This window comes from Semicossyphus pulcher, unplaced genomic scaffold (assembly GCF_022749685.1).
Source record: "Semicossyphus pulcher isolate SPU_LCO1_2020_fin unplaced genomic scaffold, fSemPul1.0.p SCAF_4, whole genome shotgun sequence".
In the NCBI taxonomy this organism is placed as follows: Eukaryota; Metazoa; Chordata; class Actinopteri; order Labriformes; family Labridae; genus Semicossyphus; species Semicossyphus pulcher.
The window spans coordinates 643,665-657,500 of NW_027211715.1; the positions used below are offsets into that span (position 1 = coordinate 643,665).

At 42.2% G+C, this 13,836-nt stretch overlaps 1 long non-coding RNA gene across 1 annotated transcript; it reads right to left on the bottom strand.

Moving 5' to 3' along the window:
* Positions 1-6,905: 6,905 nt before the first annotated feature.
* LOC138607525 (uncharacterized) lies at positions 6,906-8,004 on the bottom strand. Its single transcript, XR_011309391.1, has 3 exons — positions 7,870-8,004; positions 7,202-7,346; positions 6,906-7,077 (listed from the first exon to the last, which is right to left on the bottom strand). It is a non-coding gene; the product is annotated as an uncharacterized lncRNA (long non-coding RNA).
* Between the last annotated feature and the right edge of the window lie 5,832 nt (positions 8,005-13,836).

The following is a 13,836-nucleotide window of genomic DNA, read 5'->3' on the forward strand; positions in this document are numbered from 1 at the left end:
GAAAGTGGAGGTGTCTAAATGCTAACATTAGCCTCTGTCTGTTGGTGGTTTCATACCAGTGACTGTATATATAGATGGACGACGCGTCTCCATCTGCTCCCATTGCGAGTAACTGATGCCAAAATAGCCCCTGTGATAGGCGCTTCCATCTTGCGATGGTGACATCATACGGAGCCAGAGTCTGCGCAGTAGAGATCGGCGAGTGAAGCGGCCGTAGCCACTTCCGCTAACCCAAACACACACTTAACTTGCTGAAAAAACAGCAAGGATCCCGCACGCCGGCGTGTTTAACAGCAGAACAGCTTCTTGTGTTGGTCTGAGGTTAAAGTTCACAGGTATGGAAACTTCACTGACTGTAGTGATTATTTTTGTTACGTCTCCACTCGCCGTTCGTCCTCCGCTCTGCTCACTCGGAACTGATCGACTGCAGGAGCCATATTTGTCAACAGAGCTGTCAATCATCATTTTCATCATCAATCATCAATTAAGAGCTATACTGCAGCCAGTCAGCAGGGGGCGACAGAGAGGGTTTGGCTTCACTTTGAGGGAGCTGTCATGTCGGCCATCTTTTTATACAGTCTGTGGTACATACAATGAAACTTGTCACCATGACATCAGGTTGAGTCGTGTTTTGGCTCAGGTGAGAGGCTCTTCATCTTGTCAGTCAGACAGGTGTGATTATAAACAGATGATACAATAAGCTGCACTTGATATTGAGGTGATGATGATGATGCTCTGTGCTCTGCCTGTGAGCACCTGTCTGCGATCTCACCTGAAGCTGTGTGTTGGCTCTTCCTGACTCCGCCCCCTCCTGTCTCGATCGTTGCTTGTGTCGTATTAACTCTCAGAGGAACGTCGCTTTGGACAAAAGCGTCTCATATATGAAACTGTAACTTTGTAACATTATACATTCATGTGTTATTTACATTCATCTCATGTTTCTATGTTCTGTTTATTTCACACAGAACCCCTTATTCACCGGCTGATGGTTCTGGTGGTGGAAATAAAGACTTGGACTTGAGACATCTGTGTGATCCTGACTGCTCAGCTGCAGCAGGTTACTAAACAAAGGAATCCAGCATATGTTAATAGCAGAAACACCTTCACATATAAATCAACAAAGAGTTGAATTACTCAAGCGCCTCAGCTTTGTTTCTGTACATTATATTGTATTATTTAAGCGATGGTACCAAGCCAACCTGTAGAAAAGATCCTGCTGGCTGTCTGCTAGACGTCAACACAGACACAGACACTGAGCTTAACTTCACCTGTTTGTGTTGTTGGAGACTTTTGGGGATTTTTTCATTCAAAGTTTGGACAAATAATCTCTCTGTGTGTTTATGGAACTTTATGTCTGTGCAAGAAGTCTGAGCTCCAGCTTTTCGGTGAGTTAAAGGTTACTGTATTGAAATATTTTTCGCACTAAGTAGCAGGTATACTGTGCTCGCTTTAGCTGCTTGTTAGCCTGTTCAGTGTTTATCAAACATTTATTTAATCGTCGGCCAGTAAACAGGAGTCAGGAGTTTAAGAGATTACAGCGGACTGCAGTGATGAGCAGATCGGTTATTTTAAGTTTCCCGTTACGTGACGGCTCACCACAAGTCCAAGAATAACTCCAAGTACCACTAAACCAGGGGTGGAGATAGTTATACCCGTCATAATAACCGGGCCAACTATCAACATCTCCCTAATAAGGAGAAGAAAGAGTCAGCAGCTGTGCTCACCCCGTGCTGTGTGACGTTTGCTACAGACATTCATGTTGCATTCAGGGTGAATACGTCGTTTGGACAGGCCGTCTCTAGGATGGGATGGCTTATAAAATTCGATTATTGAATGTTCATGTTGATTACAAAACAAACTGAAGACAAGAAAAGAGACAAAAAACAAAAGATACAAACCAGGAGGGAGTCCTCATGAGAATTATGCCTCTGCTATGAGTCATCTGACAGGTTGAACTGACCTGTATATGCTTAATATTGTTTGATTACCATTAGACTCTCTGATTTAATTGCATTAGTTTGACAGCACATAATCTGCTTGGTGTGATATTAGACAAAAGGTGAGTTCTCTTCCTTGTGATCTAAACAGTTTTATCATTTCATTTTTATTTTTAATTTCATGATAACTAAAGAAGAAGAACAAAGTTTAATTTTGTATTTGTTAAAGAACATATCATTATACTCTGTTAGGTTCTCTGTAACTGCTGTAGGAAACGGTGTGTGTGTGCAAACAGTTGCACAGAAAGCAGGAAGTCACACACAAGCTGTAACAAGAACAGCAGGGCCCGTCCCTGGGCCTAGTGGCCCAGTCAGAAGCTTCTAAGTGTTAGGCTTTGTGGGGCTCGGGAGCCTTACAGCCTCTGCAGACGAAGAGAAGAGACAGCCGTAGGTTTCAGTGTTTCCTCTTAGCAACCCTCTTTAGCTGGGAAGGTAAATAGAGAGACTCCTTCCAGCCAGGGACTAAGTACTGGACAACAAACTAAATGAATAGTTTGTCAGGGAGCTGGAAGACCTACGGAGGCCAGCAGGTGGCAGTCACATAGGGAAGCCTTACTCCGCCTCCCCCCCTTCTCGTTTCCGTCACCGGCAGGAAGGTCCCAGGTTTGACACCCTGAGGGCCGCCTGTTTCATCTCACGCTTCAATAATACATCCAGTCCTATCATATCATACTGTTACTATATCTATACATGTTATTAGAACATGACATTCATATAGTGCCTCATCTGTATTGTGCCTCACAGTCAGCTTGGTACTCGGTCTGTGTGGTGGAATTCTTTGGAAGAGCCGCCGAAGAAAGAAGACAAAAAAGTTCTTGCTCCTAGTGACAGAACAACATTTCGTTGCCTAGTTACCTGGTACACATTGTCAGAATCTCAGCATACACACACACACACACACACACACACACACACACACACACACACATCTGCCATATAAGAGCAGAAGACATCAGATACTTCCTGTTATTCAGTTCTCAGACCCTTCATCTCATTCCTTGGATGAACTCAAGTATGTTAGTCGAAAACAGTCTGTTATCAAATCTACCATTCCTTTCCCTCATGAACTTAAAAGGCAGAGTAGGCACAGCGCGTAAGCAAAGCACTCTTTCCCAAAAGATATTTTCACACAATATACCCCCTCTCTGGAGGTCCCCAAACCCCCCAAAATCAAGTCAAGTGTCATGCATGTGAGAGCGAAACAAACCTGTCTGTAGCTGAAAAAAAGTTCTCCTCACGACCGTCTTACATGTTCATTGTTTTAGAGCGATCACACGCTTAGCGTTTGCACCGACTGTTACATGATAACACGCTTAGCGTTTGCACCGACTGTTACATGATAACACGCTTAGCGTTTGCACTGACTGTTACATGATAACACGCTTAGCGTTTGCACTGACTGTTACATGATAACCCGCTTAGCGTTTGCACTGACTTTTACACAATAACACGCTTAGCGTTTGCACTGACTGTTACACGATAACACGCTTAGCGTTTGCACTGACTGTTACACTACAACACGCTTAGCGTTTGCACTGACTGTTACACGATAACACGCTTAGTGTTTGCACTGACTGTTACTTGACAACACGCTTAGTGTTTGCACTGACTGTTACATGATAACACGCTTAGTGTTTGCACTGACTGTTACTTGACAACACGCTTAGCGTTTGCACTGACTGTTACACGATAACACGCTTAGCGTTTGCACTGACTGTTACTTGACAACACGCTTAGTGTTTGCACTGACTGTTACATGATAACACGCTTAGTGTTTGCACTGACTGTTACTTGACAACACGCTTAGCGTTTGCACTGACTGTTACACGACAACACGCTTAGCGTTTGCACTGACTGTTACATGATAACACGCTTAGCGTTTGCACTGACTGTTACCTGATAACACGCTTAGTGTTTGCACTGACTGTTACATGATAACACGCTTAGTGTTTGCACTGACTGTTACTTGACAACACGCTTAGTGTTTGCACTGACTGTTACCTGATAACACGCTTAGCGTTTGCACTGACTGTTACTTGACAACACGCTTAGTGTTTGCACTGACTGTTACATGATAACACGCTTAGTGTTTGCACTGACTGTTACATGATAACACGCTTAGCGTTTGCACTGACTGTTACTTGACAACACGCTTAGCATTTGCACTGACTGTTACACGACAACACGCTTAGTGTTTGCACTGACTGTTACTTGACAACACGCTTAGCGTTTGCACTGACTGTTACACAATAACACGCTTAGCGTTTGCACTGACTGTTACACAATAACACGCTTAGCGTTTGCACTGACTGTTACATGACAACACGCTTAGTGTTTGCACTGACTGTTACACAATAACACGCTTAGCGTTTGCACTGACTGTTACACGACAACACGCTTAGTGTTTGCACTGACTGTTACATGACAACACGCTTAGCGTTTGCACTGACTGTTACATGACAACACGCTTAGTGTTTGCACTGACTGTTACTTGACAACACGCTTAGCGTTTGCACTGACTGTTACATGACAACACGCTTAGTGTTTGCACTGACTGTTACATGATAACACGCTTAGTGTTTGCACTGACTGTTACATGATAACACGCTTAGCGTTTGCACTGACTGTTACTTGACAACACGCTTAGCATTTGCACTGACTGTTACACGACAACACGCTTAGTGTTTGCACTGACTGTTACTTGACAACACGCTTAGCGTTTGCACTGACTGTTACACAATAACACGCTTAGCGTTTGCACTGACTGTTACATGACAACACGCTTAGTGTTTGCACTGACTGTTACACAATAACACGCTTAGCGTTTGCACTGACTGTTACACGACAACACGCTTAGTGTTTGCACTGACTGTTACATGACAACATGCTTAGTGTTTGCACTGACTGTTACTTGACAACACGCTTAGTGTTTGCGCTGACTGTTACACAATAACACGCTTAGCGTTTGCACTGACTGTTACATGACAACACGCTTAGCGTTTGCACTGACTGTTACTTGACAACCCGCTTAGTGTTTGCACTGACTGTTACCTGATAACACGCTTAGCGTTTGCACTGACTGTTACTTGACAACACGCTTAGCGTTTGCACTGACTGTTACATGACAACACGCTTAGTGTTTGCACTGACTGTTACATGATAACACGCTTAGTGTTTGCACTGACTGTTACTTGACAACACGCTTAGCATTTGCACTGACTGTTACACGACAACACGCTTAGTGTTTGCACTGACTGTTACTTGACAACACGCTTAGCGTTTGCACTGACTGTTACACAATAACACGCTTAGCGTTTGCACTGACTGTTACATGACAACACGCTTAGTGTTTGCACTGACTGTTACACAATAACACGCTTAGCGTTTGCACTGACTGCTACACGACAACACGCTTAGTGTTTGCACTGACTGTTACATGACAACACGCTTAGCGTTTGCACTGACTGTTACATGACAACATGCTTAGTGTTTGCACTGACTGTTACTTGACAACACGCTTAGTGTTTGCGCTGACTGTTACACAATAACACGCTTAGCGTTTGCACTGACTGTTACATGACAACACGCTTAGCGTTTGCACTGACTGTTACTTGACAACCCGCTTAGTGTTTGCACTGACTGTTACCTGATAACACGCTTAGTGTTTGCACTGACTGTTACCTGATAACACGCTTAGCGTTTGCACTGACTGTTACTTGACAACACGCTTAGCGTTTGCACTGACTGTTACATGACAACACGCTTAGTGTTTGCACTGACTGTTACATGATAACACGCTTAGTGTTTGCACAGACTGTTACTTGACAACACGCTTAGTGTTTGCACTGACTGTTACATGATAACACGCTTAGCGTTTGCACTGACTGTTACTTGATAACACGCTTAGTGTTTGCACTGACTGTTACTTGATAACACGCTTAGTGTTTGCACTGACTGTTACATGATAACACGCTTAGTGTTTGCACTGACTGTTACATGATAACACGCTTAGTGTTTGCACTGACTGTTACATGATAACACGCTTAGTGTTTGCACTGACTGTTACTTGACAACACGCTTAGTGTTTGCACTGACTGTTACATGATAACACGCTTAGTGTTTGCACTGACTGTTACATGATAACACGCTTAGTGTTTGCACAGACTGTTACACTGTCTTGAGGAAACATTTGATACAACATTTTAAAACATGTTATAAATGTGATGCAAGTACATCAAAGCTCTGTGGTGTGCAAAAACACATCAAGAATATAAGTTTAAAATACGAATGATATATATATCGAATACTGTATCAAAAATAGAAGTGTAGATATAAGTAAAATATATACTTCAACATTACAACATTACATAAGAGTTTATCATGGCTATGAGTCCCTTGTATTTGAATATTCAGCGTATGACATCACATCTCATGAAATCCTCTCTTCTCTGTGTGCATGAGAGGTCACACTTCTCTTCTGCATTTCGAGGATTACATAGGTATAAAGAAAGTTCAAAGTTCAGTCCATCAGTCCTTGTTCTTTGCATCACCCTGCCGCTCTTGTTTGCTGTTTTGTTTTGTGTCTTATTCTCTCTTTATGTTTCATGCCATAAGCTGCTGTAACAACCCATGTTTAATAAAGTACTCTGTCCATCCATGTTTATATTCAGTCTGTAGGAAGTGATATGTCATGTTTACCATGTAACAAACATTGTAAATGAGTTTAAATCTGTTTAATTACCACACAGTAATTGTTGTTTAACTGGGATATCTCTGTGTGTGTCTGTGATGTGAGGATTTAAACTATGTGTCACCAGGACAAACAACTTCAGATTTCATTGCACTGAGGCTAAAATGTGTCATTACCAACCATATATTTAATGACCACAAAGATTACGACGCAGCCAACAGACTCTGCAGGCTTTTATTCTGAAGGAATGTTGTGTACAGTAGAAACACAAAAATGCACATCAACTCCACAGACTTCTTTTGTTCATTGCAGAGTGCAGTGTCCAGCCATGCGTCACCATAAACTCCTAAGGAGTCTTTTGAGTATGTTCCAGAAGCTCTTTTGTTCTTCCTAGAAACAAACAAAAGGATTATAGAGACTCCACTCTGACTTACGTTCAGATTAATCATTATTTTTTACATTTTTATGCAGGTCATTTTTTTCTCAGACCAAACAAGCATCTTAAGAGACCTACCTGATATTTGTGAAGCTGATATTTGTATAACAGCACAAGGCCGAGGCCTGCAACCATCACAAACCCAAGTAGCACTAAACCAGGGGTGGAGAGGCTTATACCATGGCACGCAACATACCCCGCTGAATCCAAGAACATCTTCTCCCTAATAAGGAGAAGAAAGAGTCAGCAGCTGTGCTGTGTGACAGGATATCACTTTATGTACACCACGACGTTTGCTACAGACATTTATGTTGCATTCAGGGTGAATCAAGTTCTTTGGTAATCACATGACTGTCAGTTTGCATCATTTGCTGTCTGTCGTGTAACTCTAAAAACTAATGAAGCACCGCTGCCGCCTCACCGCACACACCCGTGTTTAGTGTTAGCGAAGCATTAAAAGTGAGCATGCTCAGCTTAACATGTGAAGTGATATAAAGGCTACCTGTTCAACATTAAAAAGTGAGCCTATGAATGTATAAAGAGCCTCACAGAGCGAGAAGAAAGAGACGTGTGATAAGATCAAAGTGATGTGGCAGTGTTTAATCAGAGCTTGTAGCTTGTAGGGCTAATGTTACTGCTGGCAGTGTCCGTTATTCTCCGCTGTAGGTCATAAAGTAGAACCTTTGATTCTTTATCACTAACCGACACAAACAGAAGACATCATAGCTGAAGGTAAAACTACTCACACAGTCAGAGACATCCTGGATCTCTTGTCTTTGTTCGCAGTCAGTCGGGAACAGCCGGTCACTCAGACGTGATCTGAGGTTTGCTTTGGGCCTTACGCGTATCGACACCTCCTCTCTGCACAGCCGGAGCCTGCAGTTTTATACGGTCTATTTTAGGACCGCGTGTCTATATGCATATATGGAGGATATTTTGGTTCATAATTAAAAAAAAGTCCGAATACGAAATTAAAAGAGATCAAATTAAAAAGATTATTATTTTTCTACACTACTTGGAATAATAGCGCCATAATTAAATTAAAAAAGAAAAAGCGAAATAGTTAAACATCAAATATGAAACTCAAAATGGTGAATGGAAAAGTTTAAATGGAAATATTGAAATAAAAAGCTTAAATAGAAAAAACTATTTTTTTTTATTATTTGCATTTGACATTTGGCATTTTCAATTTTATCTTTCCATTTCCCATTAAGCATTTGGAAGGTGTATGTAAATGAGGGGGCGTGGCCTAAATACCGGAGGGCGGGATCCAGGCAGCTGGGGCGTTTGGAGGATCACATATTTAGGACTCTTGTGAACAACAATTTAAACCTGAAAACTAATTCTATAAAACGTTTTAAATGTTTATTACACTCATTACACTGTAACAACAGTTTAAAGGCTTATTACACACAAATATATATATTTTGTGTACATGTGTATATAGCATCCACAGCTTCTTGAGAGCAACACAGAGATAGAATCTTTATTTACAGTCCAAAAATGAAAATGTACAAGGAATGCTGTGGGGCTCTGACCAGACGAGGGGATGTCATAAAATACACACTGCAGTGGTTCAATGTAGGGGTCAACATATATGTTCTTTAGGACTGATACAGATTATTACTAAGCAAGGACACTGATTACCAATATTTATAATCGATATATATTAGCAGTAATAACACAAGATTGTGCCGGGGTGGTGAAGCTCGTTGGTGCCGGGGCGGTGGAGCTCGTTGGTGCCGGGGTGGTGGAGGTTGTTGGTGCCGGGGTGGTGGAGGTTGTTGGTGCCGGGCCACCACCCCAGACCATCTGGATATCAACATTAAGACAAACACCCAGCTCAGCCTGAGGCGGGCCGCCTCGACTGAGGGCGTCTTGTGATAAATGGCCGAAACACCCAGTGATGTCTGGGTTCACAAATGAAGATGTGTCTTAACGGTGGCATCTAGTGGGCACCTCCAAGAACAACCCTACTCTGGTGATTGTAGTGCTGAAACTCCAGGGATTGTAACATCCAGTCCTAATAATGAACCTGTAATAATGATCCAATCCCACTCAGCAGGCTAAGATGGCCAGGGATGTCCTGACTGAGTACTTCAACTCAGAGAATGGAGCTGTTGCCCGGCAATGGGACAGTATCTAAATCACGGGTGTATTACCCATGGGCCCGGCGAGCCTTGTGTGATGTAAATCCTGTGGAGGCACATCGCGCTGTTGGCTGCAGGTCAGTGGGGCCCATTGTCTCATAATCCCCCTATGATCGAAATATGTAGGCTATGCTCAGGTGTGTGTTTGTGATCATTGAGTATGTGTAAATATGAGTGATTCGTGAATACGTGTAAAATAAACATTCTCACGTTTTGTGGGATGTTTGCCTTTTCTTCATGTGATCTCAAGAAACCTCCGTGTGCGAGGCCTTGTCATGGTAGGAAAGCCTCACGTTGTTTGTTCTGCAGTCGTTTCTTAGCTCAGATGCTCTTTGTCTTGACAGGTGTGGTCGTAAACAGCCATTACAACAGATGTCCTCTGAATGTTGCCAAAGTAGAAACAAAGATGTACATCAACAGCAGACTGACTGCTGTTCTTTTGAGTGAAGAGTCCAGCGATGCTTCACCAGAATTTCTTGAAGAATTCTTTTATTTTGCTCCAGATGCTCTTTTCCTCTTTTTCTTTTTCCTCTTTTTCTTTCTAAGAGAGACTCCACTCTGATTTTATGGAAGTACATTCCTCTTTATCATTTATATTTTACATTTTCATGCAGGTTATTATTTTCTCAAACAAAACAAGCATCTGAGACCCACCTGACTTATGTATTCGAGATATTTGTGCACCACCACTCCGCTGACCACTGCGACTGTCACAACTCCAATGATCACTAAACCAGTGGTGCTGATCGTGAGACCCGTCACCTCAACGTTTTCCTGAAAAGGAGAGAAACAGAGAAAAATACAATCTCAAGAAAACAACTGAAATGAACTCTTTATCACCTGTAAACAGGTAAATAAAATGTATGGATGCCTGCAGGGCCGGCTCCCGCCATTTTGGATCGCTAAGTGAGTTTGGGATTTGGCACCACAGATCAAATGACAGAATATCAATATGTCTGCCACATAATATCATTTGTTTCGGCCTCGTCCCGTTGTGTGACATTTTTGTCCTCATGGTGTGACAGTAAAGATGTCACACCATGACGACGTTTTAGCCTTTTGTCAGCTAAGGAGCTTGCTGTTCTTAGCTAACCTGTCATTAGCAGTTAGCAAGTCAGATTTGCATAACTTTGCAAAATTAAGTCTTTTGATAAAAAGTATGATTTAGCGCTGTGACACCACAGGACAACATAACTTAACGCCTTTATAGTGGTTCAGAAAAAGTTAAATATTTGAACAATTCTGAGACAAAACCTGACACTGTACACACGTCACTGGCTTCACAGGAGACCTCAGTAATAAGGACTTTAACTCCTTGAATTGAATGAAGATGTCCGTGGAATAGCCTGATTAAAAATCCAAATATGATGTTCCAGCTAGCAGGGAACGTTCCCATAACACTGTCTAACATGAGCTACAAGTTCTAACTACGTTTGAAAGAAAACGTTTTAATCTCATATTCAAAGAACGTTTTAAGGAAGTTTATCATTCCAAATAAAGTTCTTATAACGTTAAAACTTAAACTAAGACAAAACGTTTTAACGTCCACACTCACAGGATGTGTTCAGGATGTTAGTTCGGCCTGAACTATCAGAACGTGATTTATAAAACGTTCCTGAAATGTGATTTGAACATTCTCACTTTCTGAAGATGTTTTCAGAGAACGTTCTCCTGCTGTTAAAGGAACATTCTAGGAACAACATAAAAACTTCCCGCTCAAAACATTACCAGAACATCACACGTTACATTCTCAGAACGTTCTTAGAACTAAACATTTCCAGCTGGGGTCACACCGCAGGACATCATGTCTGAAAAACAATTGCCAGTAACTAAAATAGACACTTGAAAAATGATGCCAGAGGTTTTTAAAGTCGAGCTGAAACGGCATTTCGAGAGTATCTAGCTTCATTATCGTGACGTATGTCAGAGTGAAACAGGACGTGCAGGCGGGACATATCATTAGAGGGATTTGATTGGATCGTTGAGAAGTGGGCGTAGACAGACGTTCTCCACAGCGCAGTAGCTAGCTAACTGACCGAGCGTTCTTGGTGCTCTGCGGCTAAATGTTGCAGATTGATTGGTTGAAATTGTTTGGTGCTAACTGACGTAAGCACACGTGAAATTTAGTTTTACTGGAAGAGAAAATGATTTTGATATAAGAATATGAAGAAATGGATTCTCTGTGTTTTTTTGGCCTATATTGTGAAATAGATGCACAATATTTCCGGGGATGTGATTGAAAAGTATTAAAATGACATTTTTCATTTCACCTCGACTTTAAAAACATTTTCATGCTTTCATTTTTAATTTATAACTGGTGTAAATGATTGAACTATGACGGTCTCAGTCACACCATGGGACAGTTTTAACATTTGGCCTAAAAATATAAAAAATCTAACAGCACAGCAATTTTTAAAAGAGCAGGTTCATGTAAAACACATTTTAAGGGACGAAAAACACTCATTATATTCATATTTATATTGTGTGCAGTGAAAATGCCATGTCACGCCAACAACAAGATCGAGTCCCACCTGGGCCTGAAGGCATCTCTCTGCTCCTCTTGTTGTAACTTGTCAGGTGTGCAGCGAGTGAGTTATCGAGCAGGGAGTGGTTGTGAAGGTGTCCATCTGTCTGTAGGCTTATTTTTTACATTATTCAACATCATACTCGGAAGCAAGACTACGTTCAAAACGTTTGAGTCTCGAGCCAACACCCCCCCAGAACAATGTGCTCCAGACCACCGGACATCACCTATGCCCTGGATGCATGTCCGCTTAGCGCTTCAATTCATCACTAAACCACCAACACTCACAGACTAACAGGACTAACAGCCTATCATCATAGCTGAGGCGAAATTACTCACAGAACCACGGCCATCCTGGATCTGTTTCCCTCGGAGCATGCGGTCAGGAGCAGCTGTGTGAGGCAGAAGAGATCTGAGGTTTGGTTCCTGTTTCTTGTGCATTAGTCCTTCATGAAAGTGGGCGTGTTGAAGCAAGCATTTACACAAACAGAGCTGCACATGTAATAGCAGCCACTTTCCCACACACTGAGATCTTTGACTGATTACACACAGGAAGAACACAGAGCAGAATGGACGGTTTTAACATAGAAATACAACATGCAGAACGGCCAACCATTGCATTATAATCATTTATGCAAACATGTGTAAGCACCACTTAAATGTTATACTGGTGAACTACTCTGTAGCATGCTCTGTAGCTTTATCTGTAATGTAGTCATTCATTTTTAATGTATGTAACTACATGGGCGGCACAGTGGTACAGTGGTAATTGCTGTCACTTCACAGCTAAAAGGTTCCTGGTTCGATTCCCAGTTCAGACGTAGTGGGCCTTTCTGTGTTAGTCTGCATGTTCTCCCCGTGCATGTGTGGGTTCCCTCCCGGTACTCCGGCTTCCTCCCACAGCCCAAACACATGCTCGTTAGGTTCATGGTGACTCTGACCGTAGGTGTGAGTGTGAGCGTGAAAGGTTGTCTGTCTCTGTGTGTCAGCCCTGTGACTGACAGGTGACCTGTGCAAGTGTAACCCCGCCTCTCACCCAGTGACAGCTGGGATAGGCTCCGGCCCCCCGCCACGACCCTGAACAGGATAAGCGGTAGGCCTATAGATGAAGGTGGAAGCACCTCAGCATTGTCTCTGCACATTACACAGCATCATTGAGGGGTGGTTCCTTGTGTTTACGGTACAGTATCTGAAGTCATTCTTTTTGTGCCATGCTGTGAGCTGAGAGAGCTTCTGTCTTGGTGGAAAATTACAGAAACACTTTCAGTTTCATTCTTACTCATTCAGGATTAAAAACATCCCCTTTGTTCAGCGGCGTCTAAATGCCAACACTGACTGAGGCTCTGCTGTTCATGAGTCCTCATTTTTAAATACAGTATAAAGTGAACACTGAAGCCACATTAAGAAGAACTCAAGAGAGAATATTAAAAATATATATATATCCTGTATGCCCTGTTGTTATTATTATTGGTATCATCCTCTGATCATAGTTACTATCATGCAGTTAGAATGTGTTTAATGTTCTTCTAAACATACGAAAGAGCTTCACATAAACTGCATGTTCACTGTCCGCTGTTGGACACTCAGAGTCTCTGTCTCCCCCTAGTGGTCGTACTGCTCCCTGCATCAAAGCTCACAGAGGTGATGCCTCCCTTTGATCCTCGTGCTGAGGCACACAGCAGCTTCTGTCAGGTTACAGGCTCCGAACAAACCGACATGTTCTGACATGACTTCAACATCAAAACCTCCGAACTGCTCGATCGATTAGTTTAAACGAGTGTCAGGAGAACATCAGGAGAGCATTAACAAAAGGCCTGTATGGATGTGATATGATGCTGTTACTGTTGTTCTGCCTGCTTTAAGTTGAACCCGTTCTAAGACATGAACATGTACAGACAGAAAATCAATCAATCGTTTTATAGATATATATATATATATATATATATATATATATAGTTCGACAGTCAGAACCCAGTGCATGTAAAAACACATCAAGTGTCTGGTTGTGTGGTTCTTTGTGTGTTTCTGCATCACACTGG